General features: G+C 43.3%; 1 long non-coding RNA gene across 2 annotated transcripts in view; it reads left to right on the top strand.

Moving 5' to 3' along the window:
• Positions 1-2265: 2265 nt before the first annotated feature.
• The window catches only part of LOC125092436 (uncharacterized), a 39177-nt gene continuing 20791 nt past the window's right edge, over positions 2266-20651 (top strand). The window contains exon 1 of one of the 2 annotated variants that reach the window (XR_007124924.1): positions 2266-2787. This is a non-coding gene — a long non-coding RNA (uncharacterized LOC125092436). Of the gene's footprint in view, positions 2788-7994; positions 8131-20651 lie in introns of those variants that run through there. The other variant, XR_007124923.1, reaches the window with a different exon arrangement.

Raw genomic sequence — 20651 nt, 5'->3', positions numbered from 1 at the left:
GATCTTACCACCCTGAGATCAGGACTTGAGCCGAAACCAAGAGATGGATGCTTAACTGACCGAGCCACACAGGTGCCTCAGAACTTGAATTTCATGATGCCTCATTCTTTCTATATAAGGACTAAATTCGTCTCCCTTAGCTTCTTCATCTGTTAAATAAGATCAAGATAGTTCCTTCTTCATAGAATTTGTGTGAGGTTTCTGTGAGGTAAAACATTTAAGCCCTCAGTAAGTAAAATTATTTATTCACTTATTTATGCATCAACATTTTAAAAAAGATTTTACTTATTTATTTGAGAGAAAGGGATAAAGAGAGTGAACGAGCACAAGCTGGGAGGAAAGGGGGAAGCAGGCTCTCCACTGAGCAGGGAGCCCAGCGTGGGGTTCAGTCCCAGAACCCCAGGATTAAGACCTGCGCCCAAGGCAGATACTTAACCGTCTGAGCCACCCAGGTGCCCCATGCATCAACTTAAAAAGCATTTGTTTACTACCTGCCATATATGTACACAGGAGGGTGCTAGGCCCTATGTGTATTCCAGCAGAGTAAAGACGGGTTCCATTCTTCAAAAATCTAACTTTCTTGGGGAAAGAGAGACATACTTTATGAACCTGTGATGCAATCTGTGTTACATGAGTAAAACGAACAACACAGCAGCCCCCTTGATCCACAGAGGATGGTCCAAGACCCCCAGTGGATGCCTGAAACCGTGGATAGTACCAAACTCTCTATATACTGTGGTTTTTTTTCTACACATACCTCCCTCATATGAAGTTTAATTTATAAACTAGGCCCAGTAAGAGATTAACAACAATAATGACAAAATAGAACAACTGTAACAATATAGTATGAAAAAAGCTATGTGAATGTAGTCTCTTTCAAAATAGCTTAAGGTACTGTACTCAGGCTTCTTTGTGTGATGATTGATATGAGATAATACAATGCCTACATGATGATGTGAGGTGAGGGGAATGACATACGCATTGTGATGTAGCGTTAGGCTACTAGTGCTTCTGGACCATGGTGAACTTCTGGTAACAAATGTCAGTAAGTGAAAGCATGGATAAGGGGAGACTCCTGTATTGGCTATAAGAGGTCAGGAGAAGGCATAACTTCTAGCTAAGGTTTTCTCTTCTTTAAGACACATCAGAATTCACCTCCTCTAGGAAGACCTTCCTTGACACCACTCTCCATCTTAGCACTTAGCTCTGTTTCATCTCGATCTTCTGTTCTCCCATAATATTCTAGGCACAATGCTTTCATTCATGTTCCAGACTCCTGTAAATAAATGTCTATTTCCCTGCCTCCCCCACCAGACTATAAGTGTTTTAAGTGTTGAAACCATGGTTTGTGCATGGGACATTCCTGGGACATTGCACAATGTCTGACACACAGTAGGCAGTTGGCTCTATTGAACAGATAAGAATTTGCCATAATGAAAAGTTTACTGGAAAGGGGGCCATAAAATTGCAGTTCTGGCCCCAGCCCTGCTACTAACCTGAACTCTCTGGGTTTTAGTTTCCTCACCTGCAATACATGAGGCTTGAACCAAATGACCTTTGAGAGCACTTCTAGCCCTGTCATTCTATAGCTCTTTCTTCTGTTAGTGCCATGGACTATCTAGGAGCTGAGCTATTCCTGGGCATCTCTTCTCCATTGATTATGGGTTGAAAATTGTAGTAGAAATGCCATGGGCTCTCAGGGACCTTCAGCTTTCTTTCCGAAGTTCCTGGGGTGAAAAGTGCTCTTTCCCAATTATGCAATCTTTTCTCTCAGTCATCTTTCCTCTCCAGGAAAAGGAGATACTAGAACAATGAACACATATACGGTAGCTTGCAGTGTGTATTTCTTTGGGGCGAGGTGAAAATATATGACTCTATTTGCAACATAGCAAAAACAACATGTCCATCAGTATGACCTTGTCTTCCTTCCCCTTTCTACAAAAGATTATGTCAGTGCCTTTTTCCCATAGGCAGCTTTAGCTCAGTTGTCACCCTGTTTCATTTACTGTGAAAAAATTTTAACTGTTAAGGAAGTCATCCTGCCTCAGGAAAAGCCGTGCATCTGCCTTTGCTCCCTCTTCTGTTCTCTGAAAGTTAGTTTCCTTCTTTTCCCATCCCTACCCCAACCTCTCTGGCTCAGCTCCTCACATGCCTCCCTGCTCCAGAGTCCTCATCCTTGACCCTTTCACCCTTGGCCCATGAACTACCTTTCAGCCATTTGATGCATTTACCCACTCATCAGCAGTCATGAAATACCCACTTTCCATCAAGGCCAAGGAATGGAACTCATAAACTTTTATAGAGAAAATACTGGAGCTGGATCTTGAAGGAGATTTGGAGTCCGCTAGGGATGGTATTGGGGATGAACGCGGAAGCATGATGACAGGCAGAAGGAACACGTACAATGAGGCATAAAACTCGTAACATAGGCAGGGCTCCTCAGGATACTTGGAATGTAGGGAAGGGGCTGGAAGTAATGTTGGAAAAGTAAACGGAGGACAAATAATGAAGCGTCTTCATGCCATGCTAAGGGTTTGGATTTTATCAAACAGGGTACAAGAGCCATGGAAAGCTTTTAGGTAGGAGATTAAGAATCAGATTTGCATTTAGAAAAACCACAGTGGCAGTAGAATTAATTCAGTTAATTCCTTCAAGAGGAAGACAACTAGGAGGTGGACTCGGAAAACCATCGCAATATTCTATATGAAAGAGAGGCCTGAACCAATGCAGGAGCGAGATGGATGAATGGGGATGGACAGCTGGGCCCAGGAGTGCAGTATTTAGGAAGTAAGTGACAAACTTAGTAACTGATTAAATGAAAGAGATGAGGGAGCTTTCTGACACCGTCTATTGGTTCGACAGCAGTGCTGCCCAATTGGAACAGGAAGTACAGGAACAGTCAGGTTTAAGGTGAAAGTAATGAGACACATTTTGGATGTGTTGGGTATAAAAGGGACGCTCAAGTTCTGTTGGAAACACAGCCCCTGAAAGAGAGGTGAACACCCTTCAAACAGCTTAATGAGAAATTGCATGATCTGGTATGGCTAGCTAATAAAACTGAAGATTAAGTTAATGCTGTTTACTTGATTTCTTAGTGAGAAGTCTATTGTATTTGGAAATCTTCATTAATTTAAAAAGCAATTTTAGAGACCAAAGCTCTTCTAAAAGTGGAATGCATTCAGGAGGAAAAAAAATACATTATCATGACCTTATTAAGTTTCTCCTGTAGAGCTTTTCAGCTGAGTTGCATGAAATAAGTCAGGCCAGCCCTTCAGTTTTCATTATAAAGGCTTTTTTTTTTTTTTTTTTTTTTTTTTGGTCAGAGACTTAGAGCCAACTCAATTAGCTATGCTGATAGTAAGAAGAATAGCACAAGTAATTGAAAACCACAGACAATCCAAAACTCCATGGGCAACTTCTAGGAAAAATGTGGCCACCTGTGGTGCTTTGGCACCCTGAGTTGACCTCACTGGCAGATACAAATGGTCAGGTGGTGACCTTCAGGAAAAGTTTATGTTCTAGAAAAGTCTAAGTCTGTAAGTAGGAGGTGAGAGAAAACAGGGGGAGGAAGTAATAACATAATAACAATGAAGCATAAAATTCAGATGAAAAGACTCTTCGTTGTTATTATCACACGGCTACGGATGGGAGTCGGATTATCTGGAAGAACAAAGGGTGAAAACTGAAATATAATAGCGAGTGACTAAGGAAACAAGGACATATCTACACAGTGCTTTTTCTGAGTTACAGCTAGATACAGTCATAGGGTTTCACATAGCCCAAAAGACCTGTGGGGAGAACAATTATTTCTTCAGAAACCAGATCCCAAATCTAGAAGCTGTATCAGATTTCTCTTTTTCCCTCGCACCCTATACTTGTGACATCAGTATGTCTTGATAGGTGTACCTAGAAAGCATATCCTGAATCTTTTCCTTATCTTCTCTGTTGCCACCTTAGTCCCGGCCACCATCACCTCTGGCTTGGACTACAGCGGTAGCCTTTCAACTCATCGCCCTGCCTCCATGTTTTCCTGCTCTACAAACTCTTCTCTACCTGACAGCCAGAAGGATCTTTGCAAAATTCCAACAAGATGATGTCATTCTCCTGCTTTAAAACCCTCCACAGCCTTCTCACTGTGCTCAGGAAAAGAACTCCATATTCATTACCATGGTCGCATTTGCTGAAGGGCAGCCATATTGGTCTTCTTTAAGTTCCTCAAGTAAACTGCGCTGTCTCCACCGGCAGGGCCTCTGCATTCCACATTATCTCTGCCTGAAACCCTTTTGCCTCACCAGTCACACAACTGATTACCTCTCTTGCTCTCCTTTTCTTTTTACCTGTTTTTCTGTTATGTTGAAACAATGAGTGAACTGTTTCTCAGGCACTCATGATACAAATCTTATCTTTTTTTTTTTTAAGTTGACCTATAATTCACACACAATAAAGTTCACCCATTTTAAAGTGGACAATTCCATGGTTTGCAGGATAGTCACAGAGTTGTGCAACCATCACCCTGGACATTTTCATCAGCCCCAAAGGAAACCCTGTACCCTTTAGCTATTACTCCCCAACTGGCCTAAACAACCAGTGATCTACTATCTCCCCCAATCTGCCTAGTTTGGACATTTCCTATAAAAAAAAAAAACATACAATATGTGGCTTCTTTCCGTTATCATAATGGCTTTGAAGTTCATTCACACTACAGGAACGCTTCAGTCTTTCATAGGTTTGAAAATCATTCCTCTGTGGGGATATAGCACTCTTTGTTTATCCATTCATGAATGTCCAGTTAAGGGACATTCAGGATGATTCTCCTTGTTGTTCTGTGGACATGAGTTTTCATTTCTCTTGTGTATATAGGGGAAAGTTACATTGCTTAGTCATATGGTGACTCTGTGTTTTTGTTGACTGGCTCACTCTTATTCAGGAGTTTGCTCAAACACGATCTCCTTTGAGAAGCCTTCCCTGACCACTCTATCTAAAACAATCACCCCCACCCCTGCAGCTGTCTATCATCTTAACCCATTTTGTTTTCTACATGGTCCTTACCACTGTCTAGAGTAAAGTTTTTATTAGTTTCCTTATTGGCTATCTGTGCCTCCCCACTAGAACATCAACTCTGTGAGAACAGGGACCTTGTCACTCTTGCTCATTGCTGTTCCCTGGGCACCTAGGACAGCATTCAGTATTTACTGACTACTTGAATGAATCTACGGCAGAAATGTTTGTTCTTTTTTCCCACCCACAGTGCCCATCCACAAATCTACTGATGACTCTTTTAGTGCTGTTCCATTTTCTTCATTGTTCTTTGGGAAATGTAAAAATTCACCCACTTAAATTATAGAATTGTCTGTAGCAAAGAATGTGTGGATAGTTTAACTTAGACTTGCGCCTCTCATCCCCACCCCAGGAATTGCAGAACCAAAGCCCTATGTGTTTAGTGACAACCCCCTAAAATTACAGTAGAAGAGAGGGTTGAGGTAAAAAAAAAAAAAAAAAAAAAAACTCCAGTGAGTACGAAGGAGAAGTGAGATGCCCAGCATTGCAGAGCTGTAAACTGGGGGGGGGGGGGGGGGGGGGGGGTTCTCCTTTGAAAAACGAGGTACTCGGCAAAATGCCTGGACTTCTAATCTTTAGATGAAAATTAAAACACATTTTGTACTATTCACATGTTTCTAAAATCAGACAGCTTTCTAAGAAGAGCAATATCCATTACATCTTTTTATCTGCGGAAAGACAGACGTTGTGTGATAACCTGGTTTGACCTTGATTATCAGTCATTTGCATAAAATAAATGGCACATGGGTTGAAGAGAAGGGATATTATCTGAGGGATTTTTCCCCCTCTCAGATCTTAATAGAATCTATTAAGGAAAATGAGATCAAGATTTGTATGCAAAATGTTTTCCTACCTTGCTTCAAGTTGCCCTCATATGCCCCTGTTGGAAGGTAGAGGCTTAAAAAAAATTAGTGAAGCTGAACTGAATAGGTGTGAATTTTGAGAGGATCACTCATTAACATTCAAGAAGGAATCAGAGCTGTGTAACATTTTCACATCTGCACAACTTTGCATTTCAGAGATGTTAAGGATGCCTTTTAGGAAGCGTTTCTTGTTTGAAACTGCTCCTTGAATATTTTTAGGTCTGGAACAAGCAAATTTGAGGTACAGCCTTGGGTGGAGAGTAGGGTCCAGGCAGGGGGAAGAAAGGCTGTTTTGTTTTTAATTTTTTAATTTAAAAATTGTTTAAATATTTTATTTATTAATTTATTTGAGAGAGAGAGAGCACACAAGCAGGAGGAGAAGCGGGCAGAGGGATGAAGCAGGATCCCACTGAGCAAGGAGCCCAATGTGGGACTCGATCCCAGGACCCTGGGATCATGATCTCAGCCAAAGGCAAATGTCCAACTGACTAAGCCATCCAGGTGTCTCAGAAGGGCTTTTTTTTTTTTTAAGGGATTCCTTCAAGTTGGGTGATTTCCCCCAAATCTAGTCACCTCTTCAGAAGTTCCAAGTAGTGGGGTGCCTGGGTGGCTCAGTTGGTTGAGCATCTGATTGTGGCTCAGATCAAGATCTCAAGCTCCTCGGGATGGGGATGGGGGCTGTGGGTCCAGCATGGAGTCTGCTTGCACCGCCCTGCACTCGTGCTCTCCATCTCTCCCTCTCTCAAATAAATAAATAAAATCTTAAAAAAAAAGTTTCACGTATGTAGTCCCACATGGCAGAAGAAAAGTTGTCACAGGTATAAACGGAGATGCATAGTTTACAAGCATTTCTTTTCTGAGGTAGTCCTAGTGACTCTAACAATACACAAAGCAACATGGAGCAAAACAAACAGACTGAAGAAGGATATACCCATCGTTTACAGGAAGTTTAAAAAGGTACAGAATAACATCACGTATTGTTTATGAGTGCACGCATGCAGCATAAAAACACAAAAACTTGTATGGGAATGAGAATCTCTATAGTCAGGACCTCTGCAGATCATAAGAGAATGAAGATCAGGAAAATACACAGAAGTTACACTTGTGTCTGTCTGTATTTTGGTAAACATTATTGAAATATAACATGTGTTCTTCCTAAAAAAAGAACACAAAACAAAGGAGCACAGCTCAATCAATGTTCACAAAGTGAACATACCTGAGTCACCAGCGCTCTATCTGTAGTTCTGCTTTGTAAGCTGGTTGGTGGATATGAGAGTGTTGGTTCTATTATCTATACTTTTTATATGCCTGAAATATTTAATTTAAGGCCTTTTTAAAAACTCCATAAAGCTATAGGTCAACGATGCTTCATTTTTTAAAAAAAGGTTTTATTAGAAAGAGAGAGAGAGAGAGAGTGAGAGAGAGTACAAGCAGGGGGAGCGGAGGGAGAGGGAGAAACAGGCTCCCTGCTGAGCAAGGAGCTCAATGCAAGGCTCTATCCCAGAACCCTGGGATCATGACCTGAGCCCAAGGCAGATGCTTAACTGATTGAGCCACCTAGGCACCTCCATAACGCTTTGTTAAAAAACAACAACAACAAAACGTAATTCCACAAGCACCTAAAGTGGTTAGACCACTAATCTTTTTGATTCCCTTCCAGCCAATAAAAACCCAATCAAAAATAGGATCATAGTGCAAATTGAACGAATAACTATAATTGCTACAAGTTATGTCCTTTCTCATTTGATGTGGTTTTAATGTATCCGCTAATATCCAAATGTAACAAATTGTAGTGATTTGGATCCGCAGGAAGGAAGTTTAACTTGTATGGGGGCAGTCTTGTTCTTTCCCTTCCACAGCCACCTCCCAGCTTGACCCTAAATTTCCACACCACTGATAGGGGGTTCTGGTGTCTTTTGCCAGAGAATCCCCTGCCTCCTCCACTGACCGGAAAAGGAACTTGGTTGGGTTCATGGTCCTTTCAGTTTGGATGCTGCTGACGAGGCCCTCTGCAGGCAGAAAACGCAACTTGTAGCCCACTGGTTACATTCTTCTCCTATCCATCTCGGCTATCCCCCATTTGTAAACACCACGTGCATGCTGAAATCCATTGTTTATAGCCTGCCGGCATCTTCCCATAAACAGAAGCACTGTTACACATGGTGGTTGGCTCCCAGGATCATCCCCTCCTCCCCACCAAATCCATAAGGTAATCCAAACCTACCCAGGTTTCTATGGAGAATGCTTTCAGTTAGCATCAAGTCTTTCCCAAGCATCCCCAGTGTGCAAGGCACCGCAAGGCTACCAATATGATTCAGGCAGAGTGTCTGTCTCCAAAAAAAGTGATTTGTCTTATAAGGGGAGGTAAGACCCTCACGTGAATGACCAGAAGAAGCAGACTGAAGTGACACATGGGATACATGCAGAGAGCAGCGAAGATCGAAAAGGGGAAAATTAAAAAAAAAAAAAAAAGATTAGAAAAGAGGAAGATACCCCATCTGGGGAGGAGAAACCAGGGAAGGTTTTAAGAAAGCAGTGGAACTGGAGACCAATTATGGCAGTAAAGGGGGTAGGATGTTTCAAGGAGATGAAAGAAATGAGGCAAAGCCATGGAAATAAGAAAAATACAAGACGGGGCATAGAAAAAGGGAATAATCCCTCCCGTGAAGCTGGAGTATTAGGGGAGAATCCAGATGTGTGACTTGAAGATCCTAGGCTATCCTTGATGGCAGAAGCAGGGACAACCTCCATCTCCCAACTCCTATTTGGAGGTGGGTGATGACTCCTCTAGTTTAGGCAAGGCAGCTTGAGGAGGTGAAGGTGGGGAGCTCAGCAGGTTGAAGGCTGGGAGTTGCTGGGGAAAGGACTCTGGGTTGGAGAAGAGGCTTGGGGTTTTGGAGGAGAAGCTCTACGTGAGGTCTGAAAAATGAGCAGAGCTTAGTTACCCCCACTTTCTCCCATTCTGCCTTCCTTTTCCTCTCCCCTCTCCCTCACCTCTGGCCAGCCCAAGAGACTGACATGGGGAATGGGCCAGAAGTCTCCCCATGACACCACTACCTCCTGCTGGGAGGGCTTGGGGTGGTGCTGGTGGCGGCGGGGCGTGGTAGGCAGTTGACAGAAGTTGTGGAAGGCGCTGGTTGAAAGGGATTTTCCTTTCATTCTTCTTCACCTTTCAGAATTTGTTTTTTGTCACTGCCAGCCCTGCTGGGCCCCAAGCCCTGAGCCCACAATGGGGGAGAAACGGAAAAGGAGGGACACATTTTCCAGCCACGCACAGAGGCCATAATTCCTCGGTGGCAGGCATGCGTGGTTAGTCGCCCACAGATCAACAGAGGCACCTTCCCTCTTTCTTCTACTTTAGTGTAGAGGAAAAGTCACTCCGTTTGGAACATTCCCTGTATAGGAGAGAGCAATCAACCGTCACCAGCAAGGCTAAGGAAGCAAGAGTTTCAAACTCAATCCGATAAAGTAATGGTAACAATAAAATAGCTAGCATTGGTTAAGGGGATGCTGTGTGGCAGGTACAGAATATTCCTTAGCTCTTTAATCCGCACAGTATGAACAGTACAGATGAAAGCCCTGTGGATGGGGTGCCTGGGTGGCTCAGTGGGTTAAGCCTCTGCCTTCGGCTCAGGTCATGATCTCAGGGTCCTGGGATCGAGCCCCACATCGGGCTCTCTGCTCAGCAGCGAGCCTGCTTTCCCCTCTCTCTCCGCCTGCCTCTCTGCCTACTTGTGATCTCGCTCTCTGTGTCAAATAATAAATAAAATTTAAAAAAAAAAAAGAAAAGAAAGCCCTGTGGTCAAGACAACCTGAATTTGTAATCTTCACCCTGTCACTTAGTAACAAAAGCACAGTGCTTGACAAAGGATGAGAACTCAATAAATATGGAAGAAACATTAATCAATTAATTGAGCAATTGGTATTAATAATTTACATGAATTAATAGCGCAATGTACGTGTGTAACACACACACACACATGCACAATCCCAAAGATCAAGTGCTATCATGACTCTCGTCTTATAAGTGAGAAAATTGAGACCCCTTTACAGCATCTCTCAAGTTTACACAGCTACTAAGTGGCAGAACCTAAATCCAAAACCTGTTGTCAGGACAGAGTTTCCATTTGGCATGGTGAAAAAGTTCTGGAAGTGGATAGTATTGATGGTTGCACGGCATTGTGAATATGCTTTATGTCCTCGAACTGCACACTTACAAATGGCTAAAAACGTAAATTTTATGTTATGGATAGTATACCATACATACCAAAACCTTCAGTTGTCAGAGCTGGGCTCTTAATCACAGTGCTGTATACAGTGTCTCTCAGTGAACATTAAGTGGCCGCCGTTCATAAGGTCCTCCAGTGTCATAGAACAAGGATTAGATCTGCAGTCAAAAGGCCTCTGTTCACATACCGCATCTGCTTCTTACTCATCATGTTATCACTGAGTGACTAAGACTTGCTCGGGTTTTCTTCGATGGAAAGGGGAACCAAGTTCCATGCAAGCTCCTCTCCAAGGGGTCCCATAGGTTACAGACACACAAGTCCTGGTCATTGCTGACCAACCTTGGGGATAGGTGGGCAGGTATCTTTGAGCCCCCGGCAAGGAGGAATATTAAGTTTGAACCAGTTTATCCATTCTTTTTTTTTTTTCATTATTGAGAGAGAGAGAGAGAGGCAGAGGGAGGGCCAGAAGGAGAGGGAGAGGGAATCTCCCCCACACAGACTCCCCACTGAGCTTGGAGCCCGATGCGGGGCTCGATCCCATGACCCTGAGATCATCACCTGAGCTGAAACCAAGAGTTGGATGCTCAACTGACTGAGCCGCCCAGGTGTCTCCAGTTTACCCATTCTTAGTTACTCCTTTCACCAGAGTGAAATGTGGGAACCTCTAAAAGGAAGTGAGCCAGTTACTGATAGCGCCACTGGGGTAGGGCTTCCTTGGAAAGGAGAAGGAAGATGAACTCATTCTGAGATAAACTGTCTTGGTGGGGAGGCGGGGTCACAACTAGATAAAGCCAGTGTTTTCACCGACCACAGAAAACAACAGACACCACAGGCAATTCCAGTAGCTACTCCTCCCACACAAAAGGTGACTCTTTTACACAAAGTTCTTTGGAAAAAAAGCCAAAGTCCTCGTCAGCTTTGCTGCCCCCCCTATGACTTTTCACCATGCTCAGTGGAGAAAAGAGACCCTCATTAGTAACTGAGTCCCCGGACACGCCCTCACACCGTAAGAGAAGACGACACATGAGCAAATCCACCCTCTTTCCCAATTTCCAGGCCACGACCCTCTCCATGTCCCTAATGCTGTCACCAGACTTGGCTGGGCATGCGGCAATACCACCTGCCAGGTGCTGCCCTCTGTCGGAAAGCCGAGCCTCGTCACCAGTGGCAGTGACAGGCTCGGCTGCTTAAGAGTCCTTTGGTGGGTTCATGGTTTGTGGATCATAACACACTTGCCTCATAAAAGCAGTTCAGGGGGCCAGGATGTTTTCCCTTGAAGTGTTTTTGTTGTGAAAGGAGGATGTGCAGAACGTCTTGCCGGGGCACACATCGGAGTAAGTCTGCTACCCACTCGGTACAGGACAGACAGTGCCTAGTAAGCCCAGATGGGAGGTACAGAATGCCTCACTCATTGTCCGGGACTTGGACCTATTAACTAAGGTCAGTGTCCCAGAGAAGTACAGGTGTGTGAACCTAGCTGGGGACATCGGATACCCCTGTTCTGGATTTGTCCCCTTTTAATGCCACTGCCACAGGCTCCTTTCTATGCACCTTGGTTCTCTGAGCCACTATGTTCTTGATACTCCCACTCTGTCTCTTAGCCACGTCCCTCCATCTGGAACTCAGCCAAGCTCTTGTAAACTCTGTTAGTTCCCCCACAGCCCCACACACTCATCCCCTTGGACTGAGCTGGCCTGATCCCTCTGGCTGGGGAAACCAGAAATCGGCTCTTGGCCACTCAGAAGCCATGTTTATGCTCAGACTTGTGCTTCAGCGCCAGGCAAGGAGGCCGTGGCACTATTCCCGCAGTCATCTTGACCTGGTCCCCTCATCGCCAAAGGTGCCATCACCTTAACAAGAGAACTTGCTGGATGGCTCAGACACAGTAGTGACCGGAAACACGGGGGTTTGAAGGGTCCCAAGGGCAGAGCGTCCTCCTAGCTGGCAGGAAGGCCATACGGTGGGATCTTTTCTGCCAGCGGGAATAGGCAGGAGTGACGCTGGCACGAGGTAGAATATGCTCGAGTTCTTCAGATTTCTAAACTACTTGCCGAAAGATTCCATGGCTCCATCTGGCTAAGGGATAATCAAGTCTGCAGGAAACGAGATTCGGGATTCGTTTTCCTTCCTGAAGCAGGAGGTGCCGCAGGTGGTACGAAATGAACTGGCAGCCCCATTCTTCCAAGTCCCAAAGGGATCGATGTGCAATGAATTTTCCGGATCAGCTGAGCCCGGGGGCCTCTGGGAACGAACAGATTTTACCTGAAGCTGAACGCCAGCCGCCCCCACCCCTTGCTGGCCCCCACAGCAGACGCTGCCATCGAGGCCCCGGGGCGGACAGAATTTAAGTATTTGGCTGCCCCCTGGTGTCTGCAGGCCGCAATGACAGGAGGCTGGACAGTAAAGATTACCAGGTCCGGAAGCCGGGCTGTAAGGGTTGCAGGCCTTAAGGGGCCAAGCTGAGGGATGTGAGACTGAAATATTGCCTGTCCTCTCCCTCACCAAGGCTTGTGCCCCACACAGGGCTGCATCCGCCAGGGGGCTGACCTCTTCTTCGAATTTGCCCAAAGGAGCCATCTTTTTCTTTTCTTTTTTTTTTTTTTAAGATTTTATTTATTTATTTGACAGAGAGAGATCACAAGTAGATGGAGAGGAAGGCAGAGAGAGAGAGAGAGGGAAGCAGGCTTCTTGCTGAGCAGAGAGCCCGATGTGGGACTCGATCCCAGGACCCTGAGATCATGACCTGAGCCGAAGGCAGCGGCTTAACCCACTGAGCCACCCAGGCGCCCCGGAGCCATCTTTTTCTAATCCTCATTTAGAAATCTCCATGGTGTTTGAGAGTAGTAGGACACGTTAAAACGCCTTAAAGAGCAGAATAAACATCGGATAGGGAGAAGTGTGCAGATGGCAATGGTAATTCAATATTGAATAACTTTGCTAAAATAACATGGGATTTCCTTTTCTGAAGATGTCCAGACTAGGGTATTTTCCTTATAAAATAAAGGTATACGTGACTATTTATAAACATTATCTCTTAGACATAGTGCTGCAAAGTATCTTATTGATAACTGGATGGAAGTCCTTGTAATAAATTGTTTATCAACAACAACAGCAAAAAAGAGATTCCTAAGTTCTAAAGATAACATATAGGCTACCACAAGCCCAATACCACAGGCCACGCAGTCCAGAATGCACTCAGCCTAGGGGAGCACCATTTTAAATTTTGCAAATTCAGGTGTCTTAATAATAGCTTGGAGATGGGACACCTGGCCTCAGTCAGTGAAGCGTCTGCCTTGGGCTCAGGTCCTGATCCCAGGGTCCTGGGATCAAGTCCCACATCGGGCTCCTTGCTCAGTGGAAAGCCTGCTTCTCCCTCTGCCTGCCACTCTCCCTTCTTGTGCTCTCTCGCTCTCTCTCTCTGACAAATAAAGAAGTAAAATAAAATAAAATAGTTCAGGGTGTGTGTGGAATGCACTAAGAGGAAAGAAAATGTCTAAGCCTTGTTCTACACCCTGGGTATACTCAGGAGCCTAGGGAAATCTCATGCTCCAAGCTTTAGTCCATCAACCTCTCCTATACATCTGACTGAAGCCCACTTTTGCATGAGTGGACACCAGCAGGTGCCTTATTAGAGCACTGGCGATTCTGAGCCTATAACCCCTACTGGCAACAATTGGCTAGAGCTAAGTGGGGCAACTTCTTTGACACAGGTCACACGTTCTCCGGTCAATTAAGGCTGTTTCACTATTTTGCCAGCCTGCCTCCTATAGACATGTGAATTCATGATCCCAGTCCCCTAGGTCAGGAAAAGCAAAGAATGTAGAAAGCGCACCTTGGCAAGAGTATATACACATAATCATATGTGGCAGACTGCCCATTAAAATCTATTCTCTTCTTCTGTGATGTTAGAATTGTAGCTGTGACATGGCTCCACACCAAGAATTCCCGTTCCCAGCCCTAAAACCCTTTGCAATTATAGCAGTGGTCTGACTGAGTTGTCGCCAATGGCAAATAAACAGAAGCAATGAGTACAGCTTCCAGGTCTAGCCTATAAAATCTTGCCAAGGGCTTCTCTGTGATCTTTCCCCTCCCATGAGCTGATTCACACAGGGACACCTGACCTGGCTGTGATTCTCCTGCTAGGGCCAAAGTTCAAGGGGGGTGATGGAGAAATGGAACAGATTGAACTTGGATCTCTGAGTGACAACATGGAGCAGAGTTCCCAGAAACTTGAACCACTCACCCTCATTGTTATTTGAGAGAGAGACTAATTTCTTGAGGCCACTAAACTATAGTTGGATCTTTTTGTTAAAGGAGCCGAGACTTATCCTAATTAACAGAGCCATCAGTGAAAGGACCTTTGTCTTTTGTATGAATTACTAAACAGAGTAGTAGTCATTCAGGCAGAAATTTTGGTATATATTGCCTAATCTGGACTCAAATCAACCTGGACTAAGTCTGACAGAACCATTTCTGGGCCATTTGGGAAAAAAATGTCTAAGTGTGCAAGTGAAATTTCTTAAAAAGACAAGCATGGTGCCAAACAAGGTCCTAGGCTTGGAGGCTTTCAGGATGATTAAAGTTGTCTGGCAATTCTCAGGTTTTCCAGAAACTGTCCCACTGATTTGTGCTGTCTTTCTCACCCAGATAACACTAATAACTCATCTGAAAAGAGGGAAGCCATTTGCCTACTGACCAGTTATCACATTCCAGCTTCCAAAAAGACTCCTCACCTATACTCCAGTCTTGGTGAATCTCAACCCAGCTAGAACCTACACCCTCAAAACCAAAACCTAATATATGCCATCCTGCTCAAGGAGGATACATGACTGCCATCTTTATGCCTGTGTCCAGAAAGTTGGTGCCAGTCAAAGCCAATTTCCCAGTGGAAATGAGAGTCAGTGTGACCAGCTACCCCTTTGAGGTCTTGGAGCCCGGCTATCAGGAGCCCAACACCTCTTGTCTATAGATCATCTATCTTAGGGAAACCAAGGCAGACCCTAAAACTCAGCCCATGCAGGAGAGTTAGATCACCCACTTCAAGTAGTTTTATTGTTCTTTCCCATACATAGCAGGAAGACCAAGCTACTGAGAAGACATAGTAATTGAAAAGCTGAAATAACAGACAGTAGAATGAGCCCATTCTGGGAAATCCTCTGGACTGAGAACTTCATAGCCATCCATCCAGCTATGAACTTCTGTCCACTCTACCTCAAAAACATATCCTGAATCCATCCACTTCTTTCCATCTTCACTCATTTCCAATCCAAGCTACCAGAGTCTCTTGCTACAATGGTAGAAAGAAAAGAAGAAAGACTGGTCTACCACAGTGATCTCCAACCTGGTCTCCATGTCTCTACTCTTTCCTCTCTACACAGCAACTACAATGATTTGTTCAAATATAAATCAATTCATATGTCTCCCTTCCAATGGCTTCCATTAAGTTTTTATCCACTAAGTTCCAGAAATACTGGTCTTTTAATTCTTTTTAAGATTTTAAAAAAGATTTATTTATTTTAGAGAGAGAGAAGGAGAGAGAGGGCATGCAGAGGGGCAGAGGGAAAGGGAGAAGGAGAGAAGCAGACCCTCTGCTGAGCATGGAGCCCAATGCAGGGCTCCATCTCATGACCCATGAGATCATGACCTGAGCCGAAACCTAATCAGATGCTCAACTGACTGGGCCATGCAGGCGACCCAGGAAATGTTGACCTTTTTTTTTTTTTAAATAAACTTTTTATTGAGATAATTGTAGAATCATATGCAGTTTTAAAAATAATAGAGATCCCTGTACACTTTGCCCAGTTTCCCCCCAATGGTAACATTTTGCAAACTATAAAATCATGATGAGTTTACTAACATTGATATAATCCACTTATATTATTCAAATTTCTCTAGTTTTACTTGTATTTGCATGTGTGCATGTGTGCGTGTTTAGTTACCTGTGCAAGTTCATGCATGTATCCACCACCACAGTCAGTCAAGAGGCTGAACAGTGCCATCATTACAAGGATCCCTCATATTCCAGTTTTATGATCATACTCACTTTCCTTTCTTTGCCACCTCCTTAACCCTGGGAAACCACTAATCTCTGTTTCTATAATTTTGTCTTTTCAAAAAAAATTTACATGGAATCATCCACCATGTTATTTCTGGGGATTGGCTCTTTCCATTCAGCCTGATTTTCCGGAGATTCATCCAGGCTGTGGCATGCATCCGTGATTTGTTCCTTTTTAGTGCCAAGTTGTATTCCATGGCATGGATGTGCCTCAGTGTCTCCACTGAACCCTCAAAGGGCATTTGTGTTATTTCTAAACAGTCATGGATGGGTCCTGGGTAAGTAGAAGTTTTCATTTCTCTGGGATAAATGCTTAACAGGTGCAATTGCTAGGTTCTATTATAAGAACATGTTTAGTTTTTAAAGAAATTGCCAATTTGTTTTCTAAAGTAGTTCCACCAGCAGTGTTAGAAAATCCAAACTCTTCCTGGGAATTACTAGAACTTGGATAATCTTGCCTCTGCTTAGCTCAGGCCTGAAAGCAGCACGTATCACTTCCATTCACTTGCCGTTGGTGGAAACTAAGTCACACCACTGTTCTCATTGCAAAAGTATTTAGGGCTAGGAAAGGGAGTTCTTAGCTGGACAGCCATGTTGCAGGCACAATTCTATTATTATAGAGGAAGGTGTGAATAGGTTTTGATGAGCAGTCTTTGCCACACATGACTAGGTTCTTTCACCTTTCTTTCTTTTTTTGTTTTGTCTGTTTGTTTTAGAGAGTGGGGGGAGGGGCAGGGGAGAGGGACGGAGAGAATCTTAACCAGGCTCCACGCCACGCACAGATTCTGGAGTGGGCTGTCTCAAGCTCATGACACTGAGATCACGACCTGAGTCAAAATCCAGAGTCAGATGCTAACTGACTGAGCCCCCCACACGCCCCTCTCCACCTTCCCTTCTTTTAATTACCACTTTCTTCAGTATCAGATAGTATAATAATTTCTGTTTAACCACCAAATATGATTTGTAAAACTCACAAGGAAAAGGATAATCAGTTATATGCACCCTTATGTCTGCTCTAGTTGCTGTTTCTTCTTCCTGATGCTCCAAGATCCCTTCTTTTATAATCTTTTTCTGTTTAAAGAACTTTTTTATTTTTTTTATTTTTTTAAAGATTTTATTTATTTATTTGACAGAGAGAGATCACAAGTAGACGGAGAGGAAGGCAGAGAGAGAGAGAGAGAGAGAGGGAAGCAGGCTTCTTGCTGAGCAGAGAGCCCAATGTGGGACTCGATCCCAGGACCCTGAGATCATGACCTGAGCCGAAGGCAGTGGCTTAACCCACTGAGCCACCCAGGCGCCCCTAAAGAACTTTTTTAAACCATTATTTAAGAGTAGGTCTGCCAGTGAAAAATTATTTTACCTATCTCTCATCTGAAATTGCTTTCATGTCTCCTTCATTCTTGAAGAATATTTTTGCCCATATAGAATTCGCAGTTGACATTTTTCTCTCTCAGCACTTGAAAAATGTATTGTCCCTTCATTCCTGTCCTCATGGTTCCATCTGGAAATCTGATGTAATTTTGAACTGGTGTTCATTGTTTTTTCCTGGCTGCTTTCAAGATTTCTCCTTTGCCTTTAGTTTCAAAAGTTTAATGAGTGTGTGTCTTGGCATGGATTTTTTTGGGTGTATCCTGTTTGGGATTTACTCAGCTTCTTGAATCTGTACATTTGAATCTTTTGCCAAATTTGGGAAGTTTTCAGTCATTGTATTTTCTTTCAGCCCCACTCTCTTCTTTTCTCCTTCTGAGACTCTGATAATATGAATATTAGAACTTTTGGTATTGTCCTACAGGTCCCTGAGGATCTGCTTACTTCTTTTTCAGCCTGTGTTTTCTCTGTTATTCAAAATGGGGAAATGCTATTGATCTGTCTTCAGATTCATTGACTCCATCCTCTGTCATATCTACTCTGCTATTGAATCTATTCAGTGAGTTTTTCATTTCTGCTACATATTTTTCAGTTCTATAATTTTCATTGGACTCTTTTTGTGACTTCTCTTTCTTTGCTATGCTTTTCTCCTTTTCATTTGTTTCATTTGTTTCAAGCATTTTTATGCTGGTTGTTCTAAAGATAATTTCAACATCTGATTAATCTCAGTGTTGTCAGTTAATTGTCTTTTCTAATTCAAGTTATGGTTTTCTTAGCTCTTGGTATGATAGGCGACTTTCAATGACATCCTGAACATCCTGTCTACTATGTTGGGAGACTCTGGGTCTTCTCTAAGTTTTTTTAATTTTCCAAGCAGTTACCCTGTTTAGGTTTAGCACAGCGGTCTTAGCCTACTTTTGTGGGCTGTGTTTCCAGTGGTAGTTTAATTTTAAAACTTAGTGTAATTTTCTATGAATCCATGAAGTCAGCACCAGGGAGGTGCAGTTGAAGTAATAAAGCATGCATGCTATGAGTAGAGCAGCAGCAATGAATGTAGAAATGTCCAAGCAGGTGAACGAACACCACCAAGAAAGAAGGGAAATTGGAGAGTCATGGAAGGACTGGCAAGAGAAAGATAGGTTTCTAGCCTTAGGAATTGAGACACAGGGCAGGGCAGGTAAGAAAACATAGGCTTAAGTATCAGGGTGTCCTTGTATTAAGAACAAAGACCAGGTACTAGAGACAAGGTGAAAAGTTAACTTCCAAGTAGCTATGAAAGCTCCTTATCTAATGCCCTTCATCTGCCCGCGCTATTGGTCTGGGACAAAAGGTACCAGTGAGTAGGAAGTGTGGAAAGAGGAAGACTGTGTGCAAGAAAGGCCACAGTGTCATGATTAAGAGGTTGGGCCAGAAAGCCAGAAAGTGGTCTTCAATGAATTGCTGAGGCTCTCTGAGCCTCTATTTCTGCAAAGAAGTTAATAATCACATCAATCTGTAGGCCAAAGTTAAAGGTTAAATGAGATCCTCCGTGGATAGAATTGAGCCTAGTGCCTAACACATGGTAAATGTCCAGTAAGTGTGAGCTAATGTTCTTACCCCTCACCTAACACTGACCTTGAATCTTGCAAGCCCCTTCTCAGTAGTTCCTAATTAGTGACAATGAAAACAGGAAACTTCATGGTTGTTTAGAAGTTATAAAATATCATTCTCAGCAAAGTGCTCATTAATATGCTTGCCACCATTTCTTACAGACAGCACCAGAGGCTGAGATTTATTGAATGTGAACAATTTAAAATAATGATTTCTGTAAGCATACACAGAGCCAGCTTTCAATTACTCACTCTAATGGAGAAGATCAAAGTCATGAGTAATCCAAAACTGTGCTGGATCCAAAGTTAACTCTCTTTGGCTTGGGAATGGACTGGATGACCTTCTTTGCAGCACATCTACCTTTTGGATTCTTTCCTGCTTTGGCTAAAAATAAAATGAATTTACATTCTCTAGGCACACTAGCTGGCATCAAGTAAAAGTGCACATAAATGTTCTTGGGGGAAAGGGGAAGCTAAGCGGCACCTGTGTGGCTCAGTTGGTTAAGCGTCTGCCTTCAGCTCAGGTCATGATCCCAGGGTCCTGGGATTGAGCCCCATGTTGGGCTCCCTGCTCAGTGGGGAGCCTGCTTCTCCCTCTGCCTGCCACTCCCCGTGCTTGTGCTCTCTGTCAAATAAATAAATAAAATTTATAAAATTAAAAAAAAAAAGAAAGAAAAGGGGAAGCTGAGATCATGATATCAAATTTGTTGTGGTGAGCAAAGGATTCACTATACATTTTTGTTGGTGGTTCTCAAGATTTAAAGGAGATAAAATCACATGGGGGGGAACTTGTAATTAAAAATACACATTCACAGTCCAACCCTCGAAATTTTGTTTCAATAGCTCTTGGCTGGAGCTTTGAACTCTGCTTTTCTTTTTTATTTATTGTGGAAAAACTACATAGCATTAAGTTTACCATCTTAACCATTTCATGTGTATAGTTCAGTAGTGTTAAGTATATTCACACTGTTGTGTAATAGATCTCGAGAACTTTTTCACTTTGCAAAACTGAAACTCTTTACCCATGAAACATTAGTTCCCTCCTCTCTTGTCTTTCCCCAGCCCTTGGCAACCACCTTTCTGTTTTCTAGTTCTATGATTCTGACCACTTTAGATACTGCATACGAGTGGAATCATACATTTGTTCTTTTTTTTAAAAAAGATTTTATTCACCTATTTGACAAACAGAGAGGCAGAGAGGCAGGCAGAGAGAGAGGGGGGAAGCAGGCTCCCTGCCCAGCAGAGAGCCCGATACAGGGCTTGATCCCAGGACCTTGGAATCATGACCTGAGCCGAAGGCAGACCCTTTAACCCACTGAGCCACCCAGGCACCCCATACATTTGTTCTTTTGTAACTGGTTTATTTAACTTTGAATAATGTCCTTGAGTTTAACCCATGTTATAGATGTGACAAGATTTCCTTCCTTTAAAAAAAAAAAAACTATTTATTTATTTATTTTGGTGGGGTTGGGGAGAGAGGCAGAGGCAG

The sequence above is a fragment of the Lutra lutra genome, chromosome X (assembly GCF_902655055.1).
Source record: "Lutra lutra chromosome X, mLutLut1.2, whole genome shotgun sequence".
Lineage (NCBI taxonomy): Eukaryota > Metazoa > Chordata > Mammalia > Carnivora > Mustelidae > Lutra > Lutra lutra.
This window is presented reverse-complemented; position numbering and strand designations above follow the sequence as displayed.